Here is a 22642-nt window from a genome sequence, read left to right as displayed (position 1 = left end):
ATTCAACACCGTGCATTGATCTTCATTCTGCTTTGAAATGTTGCTCCTTTTTTTCATTGCAATTAAAATCACTGTTTTACAAAACATTTACCAATTAACCCTTTTCTAATGCTCTTCTTAGTGAGTAATATTAATCAGAATGTACCTTCTTTTGTCTACCAAAACTTTATTTTCTGTTCTTTTTTTTCCTTGTTAAAAGATATTAAGCAGGAGATTGTGTTTATGTAAAGTGGGATTAAGTTGTTGATTTGTCACTGGTAAGAGTAATGAGTTTCTAATAATATTGTCTGATTTATCTGTTTTAAATATTTGCTGTTGCATCGATTGAACTTAATGTGTTTTTCCAGGAGATTTAGGGGAGATTACAATGATACCACTCTTAGCACCCAGTTCAAGCAGCCCTTCACATGCGATGCCCCTGTCCATGGTACTGATTAAAATGAAATATATCAAGCTGTGAACTGGAATCTCTGTGAAAGCCATGTGGTTGGGCTTATAATTAAAATATCACAATTATGCATAAATGGCATTACCATATAATAACTTACCCCACATGTATAGATTGTGGGGGTGTTTTAGGCTGTTACATACTCATCTCATGTTATAGTCTGGGGCCAAGGTTGATAAAGACAACTTTGCTTCTGTCCTGCATTGTCCATAGTATAGAAATGGCTGACGAGTCAGTGCTTATACATCCTATTCTATAACGTGATACATAGTGATTTCAATCATAAACCCCTATGCCCCTTGATGTCGCCATTACTAAGCAAGTGGTTAGTTACTTAGACAGTATCTTGACCTCCAGCTTGGACTTCATTGTCTTGGATGGATTTTGCTAGACTTCCTTCTGACTCTCTATCATTAGGTGCATTGGGACTCAATGACAGATCCCATAAACTGCTTTACATGGAACTAAGAAGAGTGACAGTCATGACGAAAAACATTTTTTCTAGGTTCTGTGAATCATCTGCCCTGTAATAACTTAAGACTATGAATGAATTAAATGTAATCAATGTTGTATTGGGTATTTAAAAAAATGCACAAGTATTTATTTAAACATCTTTCACAGAATGCAAGACCTTTATAGATGTGCATTGTTAGAAAAAAATATAATATTTCTCTCCTTGTTGGATCCTGTAGCAGCCTTGGGTTCAAAAAAGTTACCTGAAATCATGTCTTAAAAATTAATTGGTAGCACAGGGCTTACCCCATAATGAGGCAGAGCGCTAAACCCTTAACTTTATATTTATATAGATAAATCCACGTATAAATAGAAAATGCCAGAAATATAAAAAAATAACATATGAGCACATGCATATAGCATTAAATAGTCCCTGATTACTATTAAAGAAATGTCTGTTATTACATAGTTTTTATAACACAGTGAAAGCTGGCCTTGCCAAGGCAATAGATCCGCTGACAGATAGCTAATCAGTGTCTGACTTAAAAGGAATCCATTACAAGGATGCCATGTATCAATTTGCTCTTATATCAGGGGACTTACAGTAGAATTTATATATTCAATTTTATTTGGTGTATCATTTGAATGTCAATAGATCAAAGTGTTGACTAAAAATGTTAATGTCAGACTATATACCTATATATTTATAGCTCTGTCATGAACCTACAGTAGATTAGATTTCAGATTTGGTCATAGTTCAACATTTGGCTATGGGAAGGTTTTATAGCTTTGTTTCACGTCCAAATTATATGGTAACAATCTAGATAGAGTTTAAGAAAAGGGTGTTTTTGTGAGTTACGGCATTTAAAAAATGACACACGATCCCTACATGTTTCAGCTTTTGAAACATAAAAGTCAAGATATGAATATTTGGAAAAATTTATGTTGCTCCAGAAGTCTGTGTGCTTTTCCTCGGAATCTTTGACAAATACTCTTAAATGCAGCAGGCGTTTAGCAGACTTAACATAGTCTGGGTGTATTTTTTATATAGAAATAAATAGCATTTGGAAAATAAAAGAGACACGTGTAACAAAAAAAAAAACGTATTGAGTAGTCAACCAGGTCAATGGGTTAGTTTACACAGAGATTCTCATACATGATTCTCTACACGGTTTATCTACTAAAGCAATGGTTTGCAGCTTATTGATTATAAAGGGCCACACCTAGAAATGCATTTTCTATTTCAGGATGAAAATCTCTTTTCCGGTGCCAAAATTTACTCTCACTCACACTGTCTCAGACTCTCACACTGTAATTTTCGTTCACTCTCTCCTGCTCTCTAAATTTCTCCCTTCCTTCTCTGCCGACCACTCCCGCTTCCAGGTCTCGCAGCTCTGCTTCAGTGTCTTACATCTTCTTGGTCTAAATCTTCTTGTTCTCCTCTCTTCTATCTTCTTTCTTCGTCTGCGGACATAACCTCCTCTCAAACTAGGGGAGAGGACATCACCAGAAGCTCCGCCATTTTGACGGAAGTTCAAGCAAGGTTTTCTTAGGGCAATATGGCAGAGCTTCCGGTGACATCCTCTTTCCGATTTTCCAATTGGAGGAGAGGATGTCACCGGAAGCTCCATCATTTTGGCAGACGTTCACGTGAGGTTATCATAGGGCAAAATGGCGGAGCTTCTGGTGACGTCATCTACCTCGACTCTCCAATCCACAGAGTCGGAAAGAAGAGAGAAGAAAGAAGAGAGAATAGAAACAAGACAAGAGACAAGAACAAGCTGCGTGACAAGCGGAAGTTGTTGGCAGAGAAGGTAGGAGATATTCAGAGAGTGTAAGGGAGTGGGAGTGAAAGAGCCTGTGAATTTCAGATAACAATTAGTTGCTTTTTTGCTTTGTTTTTGTCTGTTACGTGGGGGTCTGGTCTTTTCAAGGTTTCATACGAGCTGAAAGAATCACCTAATTTTGCTAAATTTGCAATTTGTATGAATACAAATGCACAATTCTAATAGTTAATATAAGTTATAAGATAATATTACACTAGTTACTGGAAGGATTTACTTACTAAATTATGGTGTGGTTTACTTAAGCAATGAATATGATAGTATCGTCATAGTTTCTATGAGTCTAAATACACTCTAGTATCCATAGCTACATTATAAATTATAATTGATACTTTTTTTTTTGTCTTTGGTGATTTCATATTTTTTTCTATTTTTAATTAATGGGTTTCTATGACAAATTACTCTTCATAGTACCTTTTAATGCGCAAAGGATGCTTAATACTGATATATTTTTTCCTTTTACAGGATGATTATACAGTTAAAAATAGGCACAGTGGTGATGTAATCCTAGAAGGAATACATATTTCTTACATGAAGTAGTCTTCTAAAATTTTTGAAATTTAACATCTGTGCTCTTAAACCCAGGAGTTTATGAAATTATAAACATTGATTGTAAAATGGGATAACATCTAACGCAGCACTGAAAAGCATTTAAATAATATTTTTTGGGGGAAAAACAATTAAAACATGTTTTTTCATTTTATGCTTTGTGTTTCAATCTGTATAGCATCCATTGCAATAATAGCTAAATGATAAATATTACTCTTTAGTCACTCGTAGAAATGTATAGTTACAAGTTGGAGTAAACAATTTGTAAACAATTTTCTATCTGTATTTTGTTCTTTAGTTTAATGAAAATGTGACATTTTGTGAAGGGAATAAAAGCATTCTAATTAGTTATTCTATTGTTTCTATTAAGGGACACCTCATTCTACCTTGCAAGAGGGAGCTTGGTAGTCCTTCTACCTATCCAGGAGCCTAGACAGCTGCCTTGATCTAATATATGATGGGGCTAGCCTTGACACCAGTACTGTTGTGTTTCTTGTTGACTCATAGTTGGGTGTAAATCTTCCCATTACGGATTAGTCAGTGATCACTGTCTTTTCTCATTACTTACTGTATATGTAGACATACAGATGGATCTTTCCATAACCTAGTCAAGCTAAATGTTTTTCAAGAGAAATTCCTGCATACACACACACACACACAGATCTTTACACGTAAACATCATATATCTAATGAGGGCTTAATGTCTCTACCACCAGTACATATCTTTCGTAACATCACATAATAGCTGAATCTAAAAACTATTTATAAAAGTTGGTACTCCTGATACTATGGTCATTTTAATACTACTAATACTAAGTAATACTACACCAAAACGCCCTTTTGGGATTTGTCTTTGTTAGATAATGTCAAAGGGTTGAGTCTGGGCTTGAAGTTATATCATAAACAATGGCAACAACAACTTTTTCCTCTTTATTTATTATAGTATATAGTTAAAATAATTGTATATCCTGTAAACAAATATTGAAGCATTGACCAAACGATGCTTGTCTGTTATATTTATGGGGTTAATATTAGCTTAAGTTTCTCTGTACATAAAACTACTTATAAAAACGTAATAACTAGCTAACTTTGGGGGAGTTGGGTTTCATAGCTCAAAAATGCAATTAAACTTTTTTATTATAAAGTGGAAGTCCAATTAGTTAATGGGGAAAAAAACATCTCATCAAGAAGAGACAAGAGGAGAAGTGGACATGTGGGAAAGGAGAAAAGGATGTAGAAGTGGGCGACGCAGATGGTAGGGAGATAAATATTTTTGGATTTTTGTATTCTCATTGAAGGATAATAAAATAATACAAAAAAACGCTAAATTCCCTTGAGTTTACACAGAAGCTCAGCATCCCCCTGTAAGCCACAATGTTGTAACCATCGAAGAGGCCTGTAAGTGTGTGGCACAAGGCGTTGATAACGGTGATTAAGGGGCTGAAACCTAAAGTCCGTTGCGGAAAGGCAGAAATCTTGGAGATCAGGGATATGGAGAACAAAAGAAGTAAGAATGAAAGCTTTCAAGGTATTGTAGAGGATACACGATGTGTCTGCATGGAGTGTGTCTGGTGTTTTTGTGATTTGTTCCTATGTGCGTAGCAGTAATAACTGAACTTCTAAAGCTGGTATGAGCTGAAGCCTCAAACTCCCAAATGAGCCTGGAAATATTACTGTAGGTAACTGATGTCCATTGTAATGTTGTAACACATAAGACATCCACATTCGTTTGGATAAAAATGTCAAGGGTTGGGGTGGTGATAGAATAATTTGGATCAGGCTTGAGCAGGAGCTGACAGCAATCTTTTGATATAATCTCTCAAAGTGTTTCCTCATGTAAGGTTCGCAAAAGAAATTGCAGTTTTAACATTTTTGGAAATATTCCAAAATCTCCTTGTGTAGGAATATTTATAAACATGTGCACAAAAACTGTCAATATTAATGTAATATTGGAGGATTGGGGGGGGTGACATCATCAAAGCACCGCCATATTCCCTTCAGTTCACCTGAGGGCAATATGGCAGCGCTTGTAGGGTTTTTCTCTCCTCCGATTGGAGGATTGGGGAGATAACATCAACATGGCCCTGCCATTTTGGCGGAAGTTGTCAGGTTATGTCCGTGGAGATGCGGGCGAAGAAAGAAGATTAAGGATTGAAGATTAAAGATAGTAGACAAGAAGATGATGCAGATGAAGATGTGGCAGAAGTGAAAGTAGCCAGCAGAGAAGGTAGGGAAACATTTAGAGAGTGAGAGAATGAGAGTGCATGTGTTCCCAAATAAAAATTCTCCCCAAAGTTTTGGCCAAACCTGAATGGGGAGGGAATGAAAATAGTTGCCCAAAAATGAATGGGCCGAAAACGAATATATAGTTCCTTTACCAGAATTACAAACTAATATATGTAATATTAGATACATAATATGTTCTTATCCAAGGGATCATTAAATAACTTTCACATTCATAATATATTTATATTCAATTTACCTTATCTGTATATACAAAACTATATTCGTACAGATACATCTTTCCATGTTTGACAGTATACTTGCTTACCAATAGCAACCATGGAGAAATATTTACTTAGAATATTTTAGGAAGTAAACACGGCATTGAATCCAACATAAAGGATACATATCGCAGGATTCGGAGTGACATACTACACTTCATAGTCTAAACACTAATTTTGATGAATTGTAAAGGAATTCTCTGAGTTGCACAACCTTAAGAAACATTAATACATTAGGTTTGAAGGAATTTTAAAGAATTTCGTTATTGTTTTCAATGTAATTTCACGGTGTTATTCCACAAAGCAAAATCATTCAATCCTCTATTGTGACGCAAGAAAACCGGGCAACAAATTCCGCTCCTGAATTTAAAGAAAACCCTAAATCTTCAGCTAAACTTAATGTGCTGGGAAGGAAATTGAATGTGCCAAAAACTAACCGAGACATTTGTCTGACTTGTTGTTGGCCTAATGATTATCTACAACTCATCATATGCTTATTGCCATGTAGTCAAGTCTTTAAAGGTTTGGTTACATTTTGTGATGTTGCACTTTCCAAATCACTTATTCTCATCAAAATATCTTACGCTAAGAATTAAAAATTCTAGAGCAAATATTTTTCAACTTGAAGGTGATGACATTTTGGATTTGCTACTCAGTATTAAAACCTATACTATTGTTCAAGAGTTCCTCGTTTGTGAAAGAATTAATTTTGTCCTTAAAACAGCATCAAAAGGAACAATCAGAAATACAGTGTAGATGATGTTAATGTTGTAAATGACTATTGTACGCCATTTATCAGCAACCATCACTACTGTAAAAAGGCCGATTGGTCATTAGGAAACCATTTTGCAATTATGTTCGCACAGCTAGAAATTGTCCTGTTTTCCATGAAAACAGCAAACATTTGAATGGTAGTATATATTTTAATCATATAAAATTAGCGTAGATAGCAAGGAACTGAATTTACAGTAGAAGCAATTTTATTGCACGTCTGCTTGGCAGAATGCCACAAGAATGTTACGCTCAATGCCAAAAACAGATTATGCAAAGTGCAAACAGTGCTGGAATGCTCTCAGGAAGACATGTCTCGACAACCAAGAAAGACTTATCAAGAGCCAGACCACTGAGGAAACAAAAGACCACTCTCCATATGGAAGACATATGCTTCTTTCGAAGGTGCGGAGGTTAAGGTCTTTGTTTAAGCATGAACATTACAGGCAATAAACCACCTCTACAAGTTAAGGAATACATCATTTGGGACTTTATAGGTAATGCTGGATGTCTTTTCCAGGTAACAACAAGTGTTTAAAAATGTTTGAAGGCTCCTTTGAATAGTCAGCTTTATGCATAATTTCCCATAGAGGAAAAGAGATATTTACAGAGAAAATGCTCAACCCAAGACAATGCTTAACCAAAGTATGCAAGCAACTAGGTTAATGGTAGAAACATGGTTATAAAAATATTCAGTGCTACATTCAAGCTTGTAGAGAGTGGTCTAATTAATTTACTCAGGTTATGCATTTTTTGACCAGATAACTAAAATACTTGACCAGGCATGAGGCATCAACATATCTAGAATTCAGACATTTGACAGTGCCCCCCCACCCCAAGAAAACATTGTCTTTGAGTTTGGACATCAAAATAGTTGGATAGTTGGATACAATGGTTGAGTTACAGGAGACAGAAGGTTAAAGTACTTTGGCACAGTACCACCTTCACATCTTCACCACACTATGGCACCTCAGGCTTCAGAAAAAGCAAGTGGTTATAGAGGATGAAACATATATATAATATAGTACACTAATCTTGAGACATCACTACTTATATGTGCCAGGATTAGAAACATAGAAACATATAATTTGAAGGCAGATAAGAACCATTCAATCTAGTCTATCTATGTTTTTCTGATGTAAAGACTCAAACATTGGTCCTTGGCCTCATATTATATTTATGTTTTATGCCTAACCCATGTCTGTTTAAATCTCCTCAGTTTATTAACATCTACCACTTGCTGGGAGGAAGTTTAACTTCCTTACATTACCTTTAAGCCTCTGACCCTCTAGTTCTAACATTTCTCCTCCTTTGAAATAAACTGCTCTCCTGTACTTTGGTAGACCCTTTAAGAATGTAAATCACTCTATCACATCTCTTCTCTCTCTTCTTTCCTACAAATTGTACGTATTCAACAACTGAACTGTAAACAACACCTAGGGCAGCATGTACAGCAATCCCACACTGCTTTACATTTTAGCAGATCATATTTGACATTTATAAATATTAGATATTTAGCACACTTAACACTTGCAGTAAATGAATTATTTGACCTATATACTAACTAAATGCTGAGCAGAGAAGGAAATGCCACTGGCAAACCCAATTATATTAAAGGTTAGAGAAGGTTGCCATTGGTGCAGAGTCAGTTTACTTAAGTATACTATCATATTTAATTTTAAGAGTGCCATATTGTAAAGCACATCACAGATGCAGAAATAGATCTAAACTACAGCAACTACAGCAAAGTACAGAAGTAATATATACCCCCAAGCCTATTGGTCAACAGGGAGCTATATGATACAGACATCACCATTCATACAAGATCACATAAGCATTTTACAGTTTATTTTTTACAGCTGACAAATACTGGCATATGTTTTCCATATGATACATATAATAGCTGAACATCAGTAGATTCATTAATAGATAGTTACTTACAAGTTCCAAAAATCATTTTAAATCACCCAGTTGTCTATGAATATGGGGACCCCGTTATTGGGAGAAAGTTGAGTTTTTATCAAAAGAAGTACAAAGATTACTGTGACTGAGACCGATGGTTTTTGCCTGCCATAAAATTCTATGTTTCTGTGATCATCCATTTCACCAGTACCCTCTGAGCAGTGGAGTTCTTAGTAGACTTGGGCACCAGGGGGCTCTTCGTGTTCGTCTTCGTGCTTCGTCTTCGGGCGAATATTCGCGGACATTCTTCGTGTTCGGGTTTTCTTCGTTTTCCCCGGTTAAGGGGTTAAAACGGGGTTAAAGCCGCTCTGGCGCCAGGAGTTTAAATGTCCGTATGAGCAACTCTATTGGTCGTCAGCAGGGGGCTCATCTGCCATTGGTTGATGGCAGACGAGCCCCCTGCTGGCGACCAATAGGGTCGCTCGTACAGATTAAACTCCTGGTGCCGTAATTGTCCAGCAGATCCCGCTGGTCTCCCTGTTCTATCATTTATTAACTGATAGAACAGGAAGACCAGTGGGATCTGCCGGGTAAGTTGCAGCATTGGGATTTTAAAAGTCTGTACGAGCGACTCTGTTGGTCGCTCGTACAGACTTTTAGGCTCCTGGTGCTGTAACTTACCCGGCACATCCCACTGGTCTCCCTGTTCTATCAGTTAAATGTCCGTACGAGCAACCAATAAAGTCGCTCGTACGGACATTTAACTGATAGAACAGGGAGACCAGTGGGATGTGCTGGGTAAGTTGCAGCATTGGGGTTTTAAAAGTCTGCACGAGCGACTCTGTTGGTCGCTCGTGCAGACTTTTAAAACCCCAATGCTGCAACTTACCCGGCACATCCCACTGGTCTCCCTCCCTGTTCAATTAATTAAATGTCCGTACGAGCGAACAATAAAGTCGCTCGTACGGACATTTAACTAATTGAACAGGGAGGGAGATCAGTGGCATCGGCAGGGTAAATTGCAGCATTGGAGTTTTAAAACCCCAATGCTGCAACTTGTCCTGCCGATGCCACTGGTCTTTAACTAATTGAACAGGGAGGGAGATCAGTGGCATTGGCAGGGTAAGTTGCAGCATTGGGGTTTTAAAACCCCAATGCTGCAACTTACCCGACACATCCCACTGGTCTCCCTCCCTGTTCAATTAATTAAATGTTCGTACGAGTGAACAATAAAGTCGCTCGTACGGACATTTAACTAATTGAACAGGGAGGGAGATCAGTGGCATCGGCAGGGTAAGTTGCAGCATTGGGGTTTTAAAACCCCAATGCTGCAACTTACCCCGCAGATGCCACTGGTCTCCCTCCCTGTTCAATTAGTTAGTATGCGCCGGGTTAAATGTCCGTACGAGCGACCAATAAAGTCGCTCGTACGGACATTTAACTAATTGAACAGGGAGGGAGATCAGTGGCATCGGCAGGGTAAGTTGCAGAATTGGGGTTTTAAAACCTCAATGCTGCAACTTACCCTGCCGATGGCACTGGTCTCCCTCACTGTTCAATTAGTTAGGGGTTAACTTTGTTTTTTTAAAGGGTTAAGGGGCCGTGCAAGTGAGCCTATTGGTCGCTTGCACGGCCCTTTAACCTATGGATTTCCGCTCCCGTTAACCCCTTCGATGCTGTGTTAGATAACACAGCATCGAAGGGGTTAACGGGAGTGGAAATCCATAGGTTCGCTGTCAGGGGTTACAAAGACCGTGCGAGTGAGCCTATTGGTCACCTGCAGGGTCTTCCTCTGGCATCAACCAATTGGTTGATGCCAGAGGAGGTCCCTATAGGCGACCAATAGGCTAATTCGCACTGCCCTGTAACCCGTGACGGCGAACTTCCAGGATCTGCCGCGATGCCGCGAAGCCGCGAAGACAAGGTAAGTTAGAAGAGGGGGGGAAGAATGGTAGACGAAGACGAAGACAATCACGAAGACCTTCGTGGTGTGTGTCTTCGTCTTCGCCTACGTTTTACCGCCACCGTCTTCTCTTCGGCATGTCTTCGGAACGAACACAAAAACGCACTCTTCGTGTTCGTTTCCATGTTCGCCCGAAGACGAATGCACAAGTCTAGTTCTTAGTACATGTCAGATGTAGGCTTCTTTAGCCTTACAAATTTGTTCACATTCTCTTTGGTTTCCATGTGGCATGCATCATGTTCATGCATTTCTGAGCATTATTCTGTACCCTCAGCTAAGGGGTATTGGGTCTTTTCATGTCAACAGCATTCTAGATAATGACATCTAAAACAATAACCTGTAGGTTCCTGTAATTGTTATCAGTGTATTCTTCAATTTCTCTCTAGAGCAGCAGGACTGTTCGGTCAATGTGACAACATAATGTGAATGGCGCCAGGCTAATGTTGCCATCTTTTGCCACAGGTCTAGACCCAGACAGCCTTATGTGAAAAGGGAGCGGGAAGGGAGCTGACAGGCATAGTTGTGACAAAATTAGGCTCCTCTGCCAAAAAGAAAAAGCAGAGCTTCACCTGGAGACCCCAGGCCAGAACCAAAGAGTTCCCATGTATGCTAATTAGCAGTGACATAAGTTAAAATGCTGATAGGTAAAGGGGGCCCTTCTAATATGTACAGTCACCGGCACCATATGGCATAAGTACCAGCTTAAAAGGGTCTACTTGTGCATCAAAAAGACCTATGACCCTATGCACTGTAGAGGCTCTATGATTCTTCTAACTAACCTTTTCCAGATAAGGAAAAGCTTTTTAAATGTGTGGTCTACTTTATATTTATGTAATATAACACAGGAATGCACTTGAAGTCATCCATATCTCTGGTGCTGAAAAAATGAATTGATGTAGAGGAAGAAAATTCAATGAAAAAAGCAGGCTTGCGATATAATTATCAGTTATCGTATTTACACCCAATTACATGCTGCGTTACTTGTAATGTTCACATAACTGAATGTTGTCTTGTGTCTCCTATGTTTATGTTCGGGTACAAAAGTTAATTCCAGGGCATGGTTTCTTAACATAACACAATCCTTTTATCATTTTAAAATTAGAAACGAGTAAGAAACAGGAAACAAATGAAAGATAAAAGCAGTCTGTTACTTAATCTACTATTACGAGTTATTTTTTCTTAACATTGTCTAAGACACACATTTTCTTAATCTTCCTCATGGCCAGAATCACCTTACATAGACTGCTGGGACACATTATGTCAAACGATTAAGTGAAGGAAATATAACAGTCAAAAAAGTTTTCCATGCTTACCAGCAATATATATTACTGCAAATGTTGGCCCTTTCCTGGAGGCTTACATTTTTGGCCCTATGAAAGAACGGTTTAACATGTGTTCCCCATATCTCTGGTATCCAGAGGGTTACTGCCATTGTTATCACCGAAGTGCTTTACATTTGGCCAACTAAACTAGATTTCTATAATGTTTACATTCAATCCCATAAATTATATTAGTCGATAACGAAACCCATACCACATGATATTAATCGGGTACTTATCACTCGAAGCTGTATGTAAATGAACTATTTTTAATTAAGTACATTTATTTTAATCCTCTGCTTCGAGAGGCCTTATTTGAATGCACTTCTAAAAATACAAAAACACAAAATCAAAGTAAAAAAAAATATTTTGAATGCTTAATAGCAGTGCTTAGAAAAAATAACTAGACTTTCTATACATTGCGAATTAGAACATTACGTCATTGAATCATAATTTGAGAGCATATTTTAATCTAGAATGTGATGTAATAGTTTCAAAAATGAGACATGTCCAGGCTTGCCTATCCCTGCTTTAAAGAGGGACTGCAACTGCTGAGATATATCCATAATTAAATGCAGAAGTGTAAACCCTTGCTACATCATTTAAGTTTATATTGCCCCATGATGCTTCATTGAATAATGAATTGCATTCCAACTATTAGGCTAATTTAAAATGGTTACACAGTTCCTATACGCATCTCCTGTAGTTCATTTGCAAGAGGGACACCGGGTAAATATAAAGGGACGATGCAGGTAATCACGTGATGCCACAATAGATAAGTGGAACAACCTTCCAGCAGAGGTTTTGGCAGTTACTATATTGAGGGAATTTAAAGGTGTAGACAAGGTCTTTATCATTTTTCTATATAAACCGGCACACAATTTATATTCTTACTCCTACATCACAGAAAGATTCTTGCTATCCTTTAATTAAAGGAGAAATCTCATGAAGAATATTTTTCTTAAAGGTTTAATTAGTGTTGTATATGGTAATGTAGTGTAGCACTAGTATAAACTTTATGTATTTGGGGATGGGGTCACCTTTGTAGGCAGCCGTGTGATATTTTGGCTACATTCCAAACCCAAACACCACACTGGCCTTATTTTAAATTCAATTCAACATCGAATTTCAGGATATATTCTTTTTTTCTAGACGGTTTCTGTGGAACTTGCTGATACAACTTCACATAAAAAAGACAATACCATGACTAGTTCATAAAACATTAAACAAGCTATATTTAAATAGATTGATATCCTGAAAATGCTGTCTTAATACCCAGAAGTGTTGCTTTCAAAATGTGCAGAATCTACTGTTCCCTTTTAGGACCATTCATTATTTCATTTCTACAGAATGTAAAGCACGTTCAAACCCTTTGGCTCGCTGAAATAAATTGTATGTAGTCTTGTTTTTTAAGTGTGTCAGATTATTGTGAGCGGCACTATTCATATTTGTGTGATTTAAAAGAATCCACAGTATGCAGCTGAATACTTAGTTTCATACTCTTCCCATTTTAGCATGTGAAAATACATGTTGTGTTATATTTGCACGCCAAAAAAATGTTATGGATGTTCTTCTCAAATTCTTGATAAGGGATGATCCCATATGAACGGTCACCACGAATTCTTAGAAATGAGATATGCAATTGACCATTTGTTGATGAGAATCAGAATTATCCAGTTTAATGAACTCATCACTGTTTAATTTTGGAATGTTGATGGAACCAGGGGTGTGCCTAGAGTTTTTGGCACCCGTGGCAGATCCTGTATGTGGCACACCACCCACGCTTTAAAATGTAAAGACGCGGACAAAAAAATTAATGTTGTTAAGAATATCTGTCAACTGTATGTCAACTGGAAAAAAACTAGAAATCTGAAAAAAAAAACTATTAACATAGAAATAAATGAAATAAGTTTATATAAATAACATTTACTGAACCGATATGGTACAGCATAACTCCTATCACTATATACTGAGCCAGACATTGAGGTGATAGGCTTTTGCCCCTAAAGTACCCTGCCTGTGCCACCTCTGCCCCTGAAGTAGCCTGCCTGTGCCCCCTCTGCCCCTTAAACATCCTGCCTGTGCCACCTCTGCCCCTAAAGTAGTCTACTTGTGACACCCATGCCCTTAAGTAGCCTGCCTATGCCACCCCTGTCTGTCCCATTTCTGCCCTTAAACACTTAAAACATTCATTCACTCACTCATGAATGAAATGAATCAAACATATGCATATTTTCTATAGGAGTTTTTTATTTGTTTTCCATGGAACTATATACTGGGGAATAGACTGTTATATGCTAGTATTTAGAATGACCCAGATTGATTTAATGCTTAAGTAATGATGGGTACAGAATGTATGCATAATCACATTTGACTTCTATTGTTCCTACAGAAAAAGCAGAACCCCGACTTATGTTCAAAACCATCCTAATCTGACTTTTTATCAGGCTATGCATCAAACACAATGAGGCACAGTGGCATCTCCAGAAATCATATTTAGGGGGCTTATGGTGGGACAGGGACAAAAGTAGGAGGTCATTATAAAATGCATTTTCTCTCTCTCTCGTTCTATATATATATACATATATATATATAATTAGTAACCTATGAAAAATATGCAACCAAATGTATCTGCTTTGAACATCCTATTTTAACTATAGAATATGTACAGAAGGACTTGTCCCAGCACCCAGATTACACCCAGGCACATGATACACCCAGATTGCATCCATAGGATTTACCCAGTGCCCAGATTGCACCCACAGTGGCCTCCTTTCAGAGTTTCAGGTCTTCTCTTATTCAGGCTCCTCTCACTCTGGCTCACACACACTTTACTCTTTCTATGCCCTGTAAGGGCCAAAACAGTAACAGCAGTGGATCAATACACACAAATACTCTACCCATACAAATGTGCCTGCCCATACACACATACACTATATGGACAAAAGTATTGGGACACTTGACCATTACACCAACAGCGAGTTTTATGGCATTTAATTTTAAATACATAAAATACATAGACATTAATATGTAGCCCCCCCCTTGCAGCTATTACAGCTTCCACTCTTGTGGGAAGGCTTTCAAAAGATTGTTAGAACTAGTCACAATCTAAAACTAGAGGTCCAGACGTTTAGATGTAATTAGGAAGTTTTTCTTTACTAAGAGGGTAGTAGACAAAATAAACAGCCTCCGATCAGGGGTGATATTGGTTGATGCAGTAAGGGGTTTTAAACATACATAGGATAGATCTTACAGATGTTCTAATTCTAAGACAAGAACAAGGGATGATTAAGATCTGAGTCTTACATCAGGAAAAAACGGCAGACTAGATTGGCATACTGGTTCCTTTCTGCTGTCAAATTCTATGTTTCTATGTTAAGATGTGTCTATTTGGCTGGAGAGCTAGATTTCAGTAACCCATTAGATTCAACTACCCTACTTAATTCTAATTCCCTACGCTCTATAGCCCCAATCTATGTCCTCATTTCTACCATTTTAGAGTTTGCTAAACAATTCCCAAGGACAAACAAGATGGACAGTAGGCCTGCCAGCTTTACATTTGTGAGACATCTTACAAACCAAAAGCACTAAACCTGGCATAAAACAACAAATGAAGTTAAAAGTGAAATGATAAATCATAAAAAACACTGCATTTAAATATTAGAAACCACCCTTAAGATGAAGAAAATCCATTATTGAGAAATGTTATTTCAAATCTTACATCATACATTCCTCACACCCACATTATAGCGTGGAGTGGACATTGCAGACGATAACAACTGGTGTTGATTTCTTGAATTGTTTGTGGACGTGCCCTTCTATAAGGACATACTGGAAACTAATCCATACTTTTATTAAAAAAAAGATCTAAAGAGTGATGATAATCTTATTTATACAGTATAATAATGATCTGTAATCAACACACATATTATTGTGTTACTGGTAAGGATTTGCACAATTAGATTGTGCATGCTGTCATGAGGAACATTGCCAATATAAATAAATATATATATCACATTTATATCACAATATATACATATATATATCACATATATATCACAATATATACATATATATATCACATATATATCACAATATATACATATATATATCACATTAGAATCAACTGTATCAGATTGACAGGTACTTGGTAATTGACTGCTTTTAATTAGTGACTTCACACGGACTAAGCGTGACTTAAATTAAGATTTTGGTTAAATTTTTTTGCCCCCCCTTTGTAAAACAATTACCTAAAGGGTTCAGCATAAAGTATTAATTTAAGCTGTGTGAGTGTTACTGCTAAACATTCTCTTAAGTTTTTTGACCTTGACCTATACAAAATGTTATACGAAAATTCAAGATTGGGTTTCAACAAGACAGTGCCCTTTTTAACCAAAACATGCCTTTTGAAATGAAGGAAGAGTCTGCTGATAAACGTTTCAACACCACAATCTATTAAAACACGTTACTTCTGGTGTTTACTATGTGGTTAAACCCTGATGAAAGGCAGATCTTTCACAAATACATTTTTGGGCAAATTCCTTACCTTTCTGTTTACAAAAGAAAGTGAAGTAGCTTTTAATGGTATTTGTCACAGAGCACTAGCAGTCAACAATACACATTGTCATTTGCATGAGGTTTCACTTCCTAATTAACTTGGCTAGGTGCATAATATCTGTCTAAAAACACAAAGATCTCACAATTAACCTCTTGCCACTCGATCCTATTCAGAAGAAGTCACCTAATCGAGACCACTTACAACAAGAAAATGCTACTCCATGGTTAGCATGATGAAACACAGATGGGTCTGTTTACAAAAAAATGTGACATGTGTTAGTTGCTTTATTCCAGTTCTTTTAATTCTGGCATTACGTAAAAAAAAAAAAAAAAAAAAAAAATAACAGAAAATTGTGGATATACATTAAATTAAATTTTAATTATGTTTCTTGTGTGTATATACATTAAATTAAATAAAATTTTAATTATGTTTATTGTGTGTATATACATTAAATTAAATAAAATTTTAATTAATCATGTGTTCAACTAATGAAACCTAATGAAAAATTTTAATAAATAAAATAAAATAGTTAAAACTATAATCAAATAGTGAATTAAAATCATTGCTACTGAGGTCAAATTTGTTTTCTATTGTAATGGAGTTAGTTTATTTTGTTAGTTTTAAACGTGTTAGGTTCAAATAAGACTTATTTCAGTAAAGAATACATTTAAAATAACTTCAAATTGATATCAAGTAAATAAAAAAATCTAGTTACGAAATGTGTGACCTTTAGAAAATAATGCTGCTATTGAACAATATAACAAAACAATACAGCAAAAAATATAATAGATATAACAAACATTTAATCATCTTCTAATCCCTTTAAAACTCAAAAATATCCCAGGGAAATTTGCCCATATAAAATGGAAATGTAATACTTAATTCTGATGTTAAATTAATCCTGCAACATTGGCTTAAATATTTTATGAAAAAATATCGTATTTATTGAAGTCTCGTGCTGAGTGTAATAGCAAAAAAGTAATCCTTCCATTTGATGCCTGGCTGATATTTTGTTTCATTTGATTATAGAGTATTTATTCATCTATTTATTTACTACGTTTTTTTATTGCAAAAAGAATTCTTAACAATAATATTTGCTGAAAGCTTTAGCCAAAACGCTCCAATGTCTTCCAAATGAACACCCACAATACACTACAGTTAAATTGCCACCCAATGTTATGTTTATAGGTTAGCCATATAGCAGGAGAAGTTAAAAGTGGACCTATTGCTCAAAACAGTGAATTCACTACCAAATGTTTATATAAAAAGTGTATACCTAAACTCAACAAATGCTGGTTCCTGGGGTTTCTACAATATGGCTGTGCTCACAGCCTTCTGTGACATAAGGATGCCCACCACCCAACCATGTTTGTAGTTTAAGCTCTATCTTTCTTAATGCCGACATAATAATGGAGGGGGGGTTTAAATACCTTTTCTCCTGGACAATTCCTAGTTTAATGGGTAATCCAACATATAGATGACAAATTACCCACTACAAAGTTACACCTAGTACTAAAAGTTTAGTAGTACAGAATAAGTATAGACGTAATTTGAAAGATAATCTAAGTTTATTTTCTGTAATTTAGGTCATTTACACAGGTGCACATAATACACAGTAACATAGTAATTTAGGTTTAAAAAAATCCATCAAATTCAACCTTGCTGTTGATTCAGCCAATTGTGCCTCAAAAAGGGGGAAAACGAATTCTTCACTCCAAAACGGCAATCTGATTTCTCTCTGGATTAATACTTAATAAAATTCTAGTGAGATTTCCTGCAGTATAGCAATCTATTGATTATATCAACGCGACATGCGTTGAACCCTTATTTAATGAATATATAAATAGTTATATTCGATAACTGAAACATACAAGTGCACATTTCTAATCTAAAGGCCAAGCTGTGTCTGCCAGGATATATTTTTATATATCCGATAAATGGAAAGAAAATTATTTCTGGGCTTTCCAGTGGTGCAGAGACTGCACTTTCTTTCATAATAACACCTCCTAGACAGATACCAATACCTGGGAAACATTTGCTGAATGTTATTTTTTCTGGAAACCAAGTAGCAGGTATCCAGATGTAGCTCATGAATGCTGTAAAATATGATCACATAATTGGTTTGGAAATGGACCCTTTCAGAATTTAAATTGCCAAGGAATCGTTTACTTTCTTTTGAATAAACCTAAAATAGGAGGTAAAAAGTTCATAGTTAGTCATGTGTCCAAAGTAGCACAGAGTAAAAAGACATGAAAATGGAGACAAAGCACCTATAGAGTCAAGTGTTGAGTGATTGCTACTGACTCTTACTGCCACCCAGGTCACACGGAACACCCAGACAGGAATTCCACTGGTACTTATCACAATCAAATCTACTCAGGCTTAGGAAGTAGAATGTTCATCTTTTCAAAGTTCTTGCAGTTGCCGGTAGCCAGGATTAGCTCACAAAGCATTTACTTGGGAAAGACAGTCCATTAGTGTTTACTAACAACCAATGATAATATCTATCACACAGTGAAATTAAGGACAAAAGAAAATTAGGTCACTTAAATATGTTGGATTGGTCTACTGAAGTCAAGTCAAATTCTGTTTCGAAGCTTTAGATCAATGGTTCTTGGTTGGCTGTTCTTAACCTAGTCATTGTTCCTGCAGAAGAAGAAGCCATGATACTAATAACTACTAATCCTACTCAAGGCTTTTTTTTTGGCAATGTGCCAGTTCAACTTTAATTGACTGTAAAAAAGCAACATTTTCAAGGGTTGAATAAAGCTACAATTTGCCTAGTCAACCTTGTGAGGAGTTAATGATTGTTATTCTTTTGAATTTTCTCATGGAAGAAACCTTTTGACAATAAAAGTCCACTTACTGGCAGCAAAAAATCAACGTACTCTGTTTAAAGGGTGTATCCTATATGAAAGTTTATAAAAAATAATATACACATAGGTTGAGAGACTCTTTGATTTATTGCTAAGGAAGTGTACATTTGTTGAATAAAATATCCTAGTTATCAACACTGATGAAAAGGTTTCATGTAAATAGGTTGATCTTCTGTTGGAATTATTACAGTTCTGTGTGAGCAGCAAAAAACATTTGAATCAGTAAAGAGCGTCTAGAAAAACAGGAGAAAGAATTGCTCATTAGTTCATTAGTGAAGGGCCCTTTTAACCCTTTGTAGACAATGAGGCTAAGTATTTATGTGTTTATATTTTAACAAAAAAATACATGGACTGTGTGTGCAATCTACAGCTGCTTGGCATATATGGGGAAATTATGAGGATATTTTTTCCCTTTTTTCACAATTCTACATTAAATCATGTGATGCATAGTTTAGTGGACCATACAAGTCAACCCCCTAAGGACTAAGGGTGTTTTTTTTTCTTTTTACAACACTTAAGGGCTATAGGGTTTTAGCTCTTTTTTTTAAATCTTGTTTTTAAGCATAATTCCCCCTCCCCCGCTCTCATTTAGTTGAACCACACAAATTATTTTATTTTTTTCAGGAAAAGTGGGGTTTTTTTAAAAAAAATAAAACATAATTTAGCAATAAAAATATTTTTAAAAATATGAAAAAAGTAGAATTTTTTTATGGTTGTACCTCAAAAATTATACATCGATAGTTATGAATTTTGTTCATGGCAGAGTTAAAATTGGATCATGTACATCTACTTTTTTTTTTAAATGTATTTATTTTAGTTTATTTGTTTTTATGGGTTTTTACACAAAAGTTACAGATCTACACTAAGATAAGTCATTCTAAGCATCCCCAACCGCATGTGTTAATTAATAAAAACCTTTACAGTTAAAAAAGAAGTTAGTAGCTCTACAAAGACTGTTGATCACTCTGTAATAGAATGATCAAGCAGCTAAAATCCAAATGATAAAAGGTTTTGTACTGACCCCAGCTGTCTTCTTTGCCTATGTCTGCCTTATAACTAGTGTAAAGCAGGGAGAGTCAGCAATCACTGCAAATGGCAATGCCATTGGAGCCATCACATGCATAGAAGTGGCCCCTATTTGCTGCTGCTTGGAAGTAATAATATAGCCTTCACACTTTAAAAGTAAAATTTTTTTTTTGAATATATACCTTTATTTAGAAATTGTGGGACTACACAAAAATATGGTGAATTATCAAGTATATGGTAAAAATACTTGAAAAACATACTTTATTATATTTGCTATTTAAACCTACTTATAGTCATATAATACATTTTTATTTATCAATTTGTATGCATCCAAAACAACATTTTTGCAGGACAAAACATATGATGGCAAATCCATGCTAATTGATATAAGTGAAGCTGACATTTTTTCTTCTATATAAGGGGTGGAATGAAAACTGCAAAATTCCTAAAGTAACAAAGTTATATGGAATTGTATAGAGCGGTAATACAGTTATGTATTTTACTATTATGTTGTAATCAGATAGAAACTTCCCAATAATAGAAAATATAGAATATATATATATATTGTGGCCGCGGCAAGGAAAACAATATTACGTGAGGTCATGTCTCAATCTAGGTGTGCCACAGTGTGAATTTCACACCAGGCATCATTGTTCAATGTTGAAAATTGCTTTCCCTGAGGTGCTGTCAGTTTTAATAAAACCTTGTGAACCACTCCTACAGCTGTTGACTTGAAATTGTTTGATTTTTATTTATTGCTCCATCCAATTCACTGGAATTCCCATATCTGTTATATATTTATTCTAAATAAAATTCAACTGTCTGCCAGTTTGTTGTAAATTTGTTACATTTTGGCTAGTGATTATTCCAGCTTTCTTATATATTGCGAATTAAGACAATGTGTACTCGTACAGTAAAACATGACATTTAAATACCAACATATGGAGTGAAACCTTTTTTTTATAGGAGTAAATTATTTTTGACACAATGAGCACATGCGGCATAAAGCCCTCTTTATCCTCTGTGTTTGCACAGGAGATTTCAAGCAGTTGTGTTCTTGAGCAAAACAGTATATTTTATTATGAAGAACAGATGATATTTGGTTAATATAAATGTTGGGATTTTAATGAGAATTTATGCTGAAAAACTATAGCGAAGATTATTTGTTGTCCCATCAAAGCCTATTATTATTATTTTTATTATCATTATTATTGTTCTGCAAGGCAATTATAATTTTGCACAGAATATGGCTCCGAGGCCTGATCATACTAGAAAGTCTATCATAGTTGCCAACAGCTCTGATTTTGTTGGAACAGTGGGATTTATTCTCTGATGGCTGGATAGGTTTATTCCTAAAGATGGATTTTTGGGACCTCTTGCAAATTTGCATGTGGAATGTTAAAAAATTACCATTGGTGCATGGATGAAAGTTGATGAAATCATGTGAGTAGGTTAACCAGAAGGCTGATAACCAGGAGTAATAACTGAGTGGATAAAATACATTTCCTCAATAAAGATATATACAGTGGATATAAAAAGTCTACACACCCCTGTTAAAATGCCAGGTTCTTGTGATTTTAAAGAATAAGACAAAGATAAATCATGTCAGAACTTTTTCCACCTTTAATGTGACCTATAACGTGAACAATTCAATTGCAAAACAAGCTGACATCTTTGAGGGGGGGTGGGGTAAAAAACACCTCACAATTACCTGGTTGCATAAACGTGCACACCCTTAAACTAATACTTTGTTGAAGCACCTTTTGATTTTATTGCAGCAGTAGGAGTCTATTAGCATGGCACATCTTGAAGTGGCAATATTTGCCCACTCTTCTTTGTGCAGCCCTCTTCAGATCGCCCCACAGATGTTCAATTGGATTCAGGTCTGGGCTCTGGCTGGGCCTTTCCAAAAAGGCGAAGCCATGTTTTTGTGGATTTGGATGTGTGCTTTGGGTCGTTATCGTGCTGAAAGGTGAACTTCCTCTTCATCTTCAGCTTGCTAATGGACGCCTGAAGGTTTTGTGCCAAAATCTCCTCGTATTTGGAACTGTTCATAATTCCTGGTTCCAGCTGAAGAAAACCAGTCCCAAAGCACGATGCTGCCACCACCATGCTTCACTGTGGGTATGGTGTTCTTTGGGTGATGTGCAGTGTTGTTTTTGCACCAAACATACCTTTTGGAATTATGGCCAAAAAAATGCAACCTTTGTTTCATCAGACCAGAACACATTTTCCCACGTGCTTTTGGTGTAGTTGATGTTTGTTTTTCTTTGTCTCATTCTTTAATATCACAAGAACCTGGTATTTTAACAGGGGTGTGTATACTTTTTATATCCACTGTACATATACAGGGATGTATACAGTATACACCCATTGTACAGCGCTATGGAATTTGATGGCGCTATATAAAACAATAAATAATAATTATT

Source organism: Spea bombifrons, chromosome 5 (genome assembly GCF_027358695.1).
Source record: "Spea bombifrons isolate aSpeBom1 chromosome 5, aSpeBom1.2.pri, whole genome shotgun sequence".
In the NCBI taxonomy this organism is placed as follows: Eukaryota; Metazoa; Chordata; class Amphibia; order Anura; family Pelobatidae; genus Spea; species Spea bombifrons.
The sequence above is the reverse complement of the archived record's forward strand: the minus strand, read 5'-3'. Positions refer to the sequence as shown.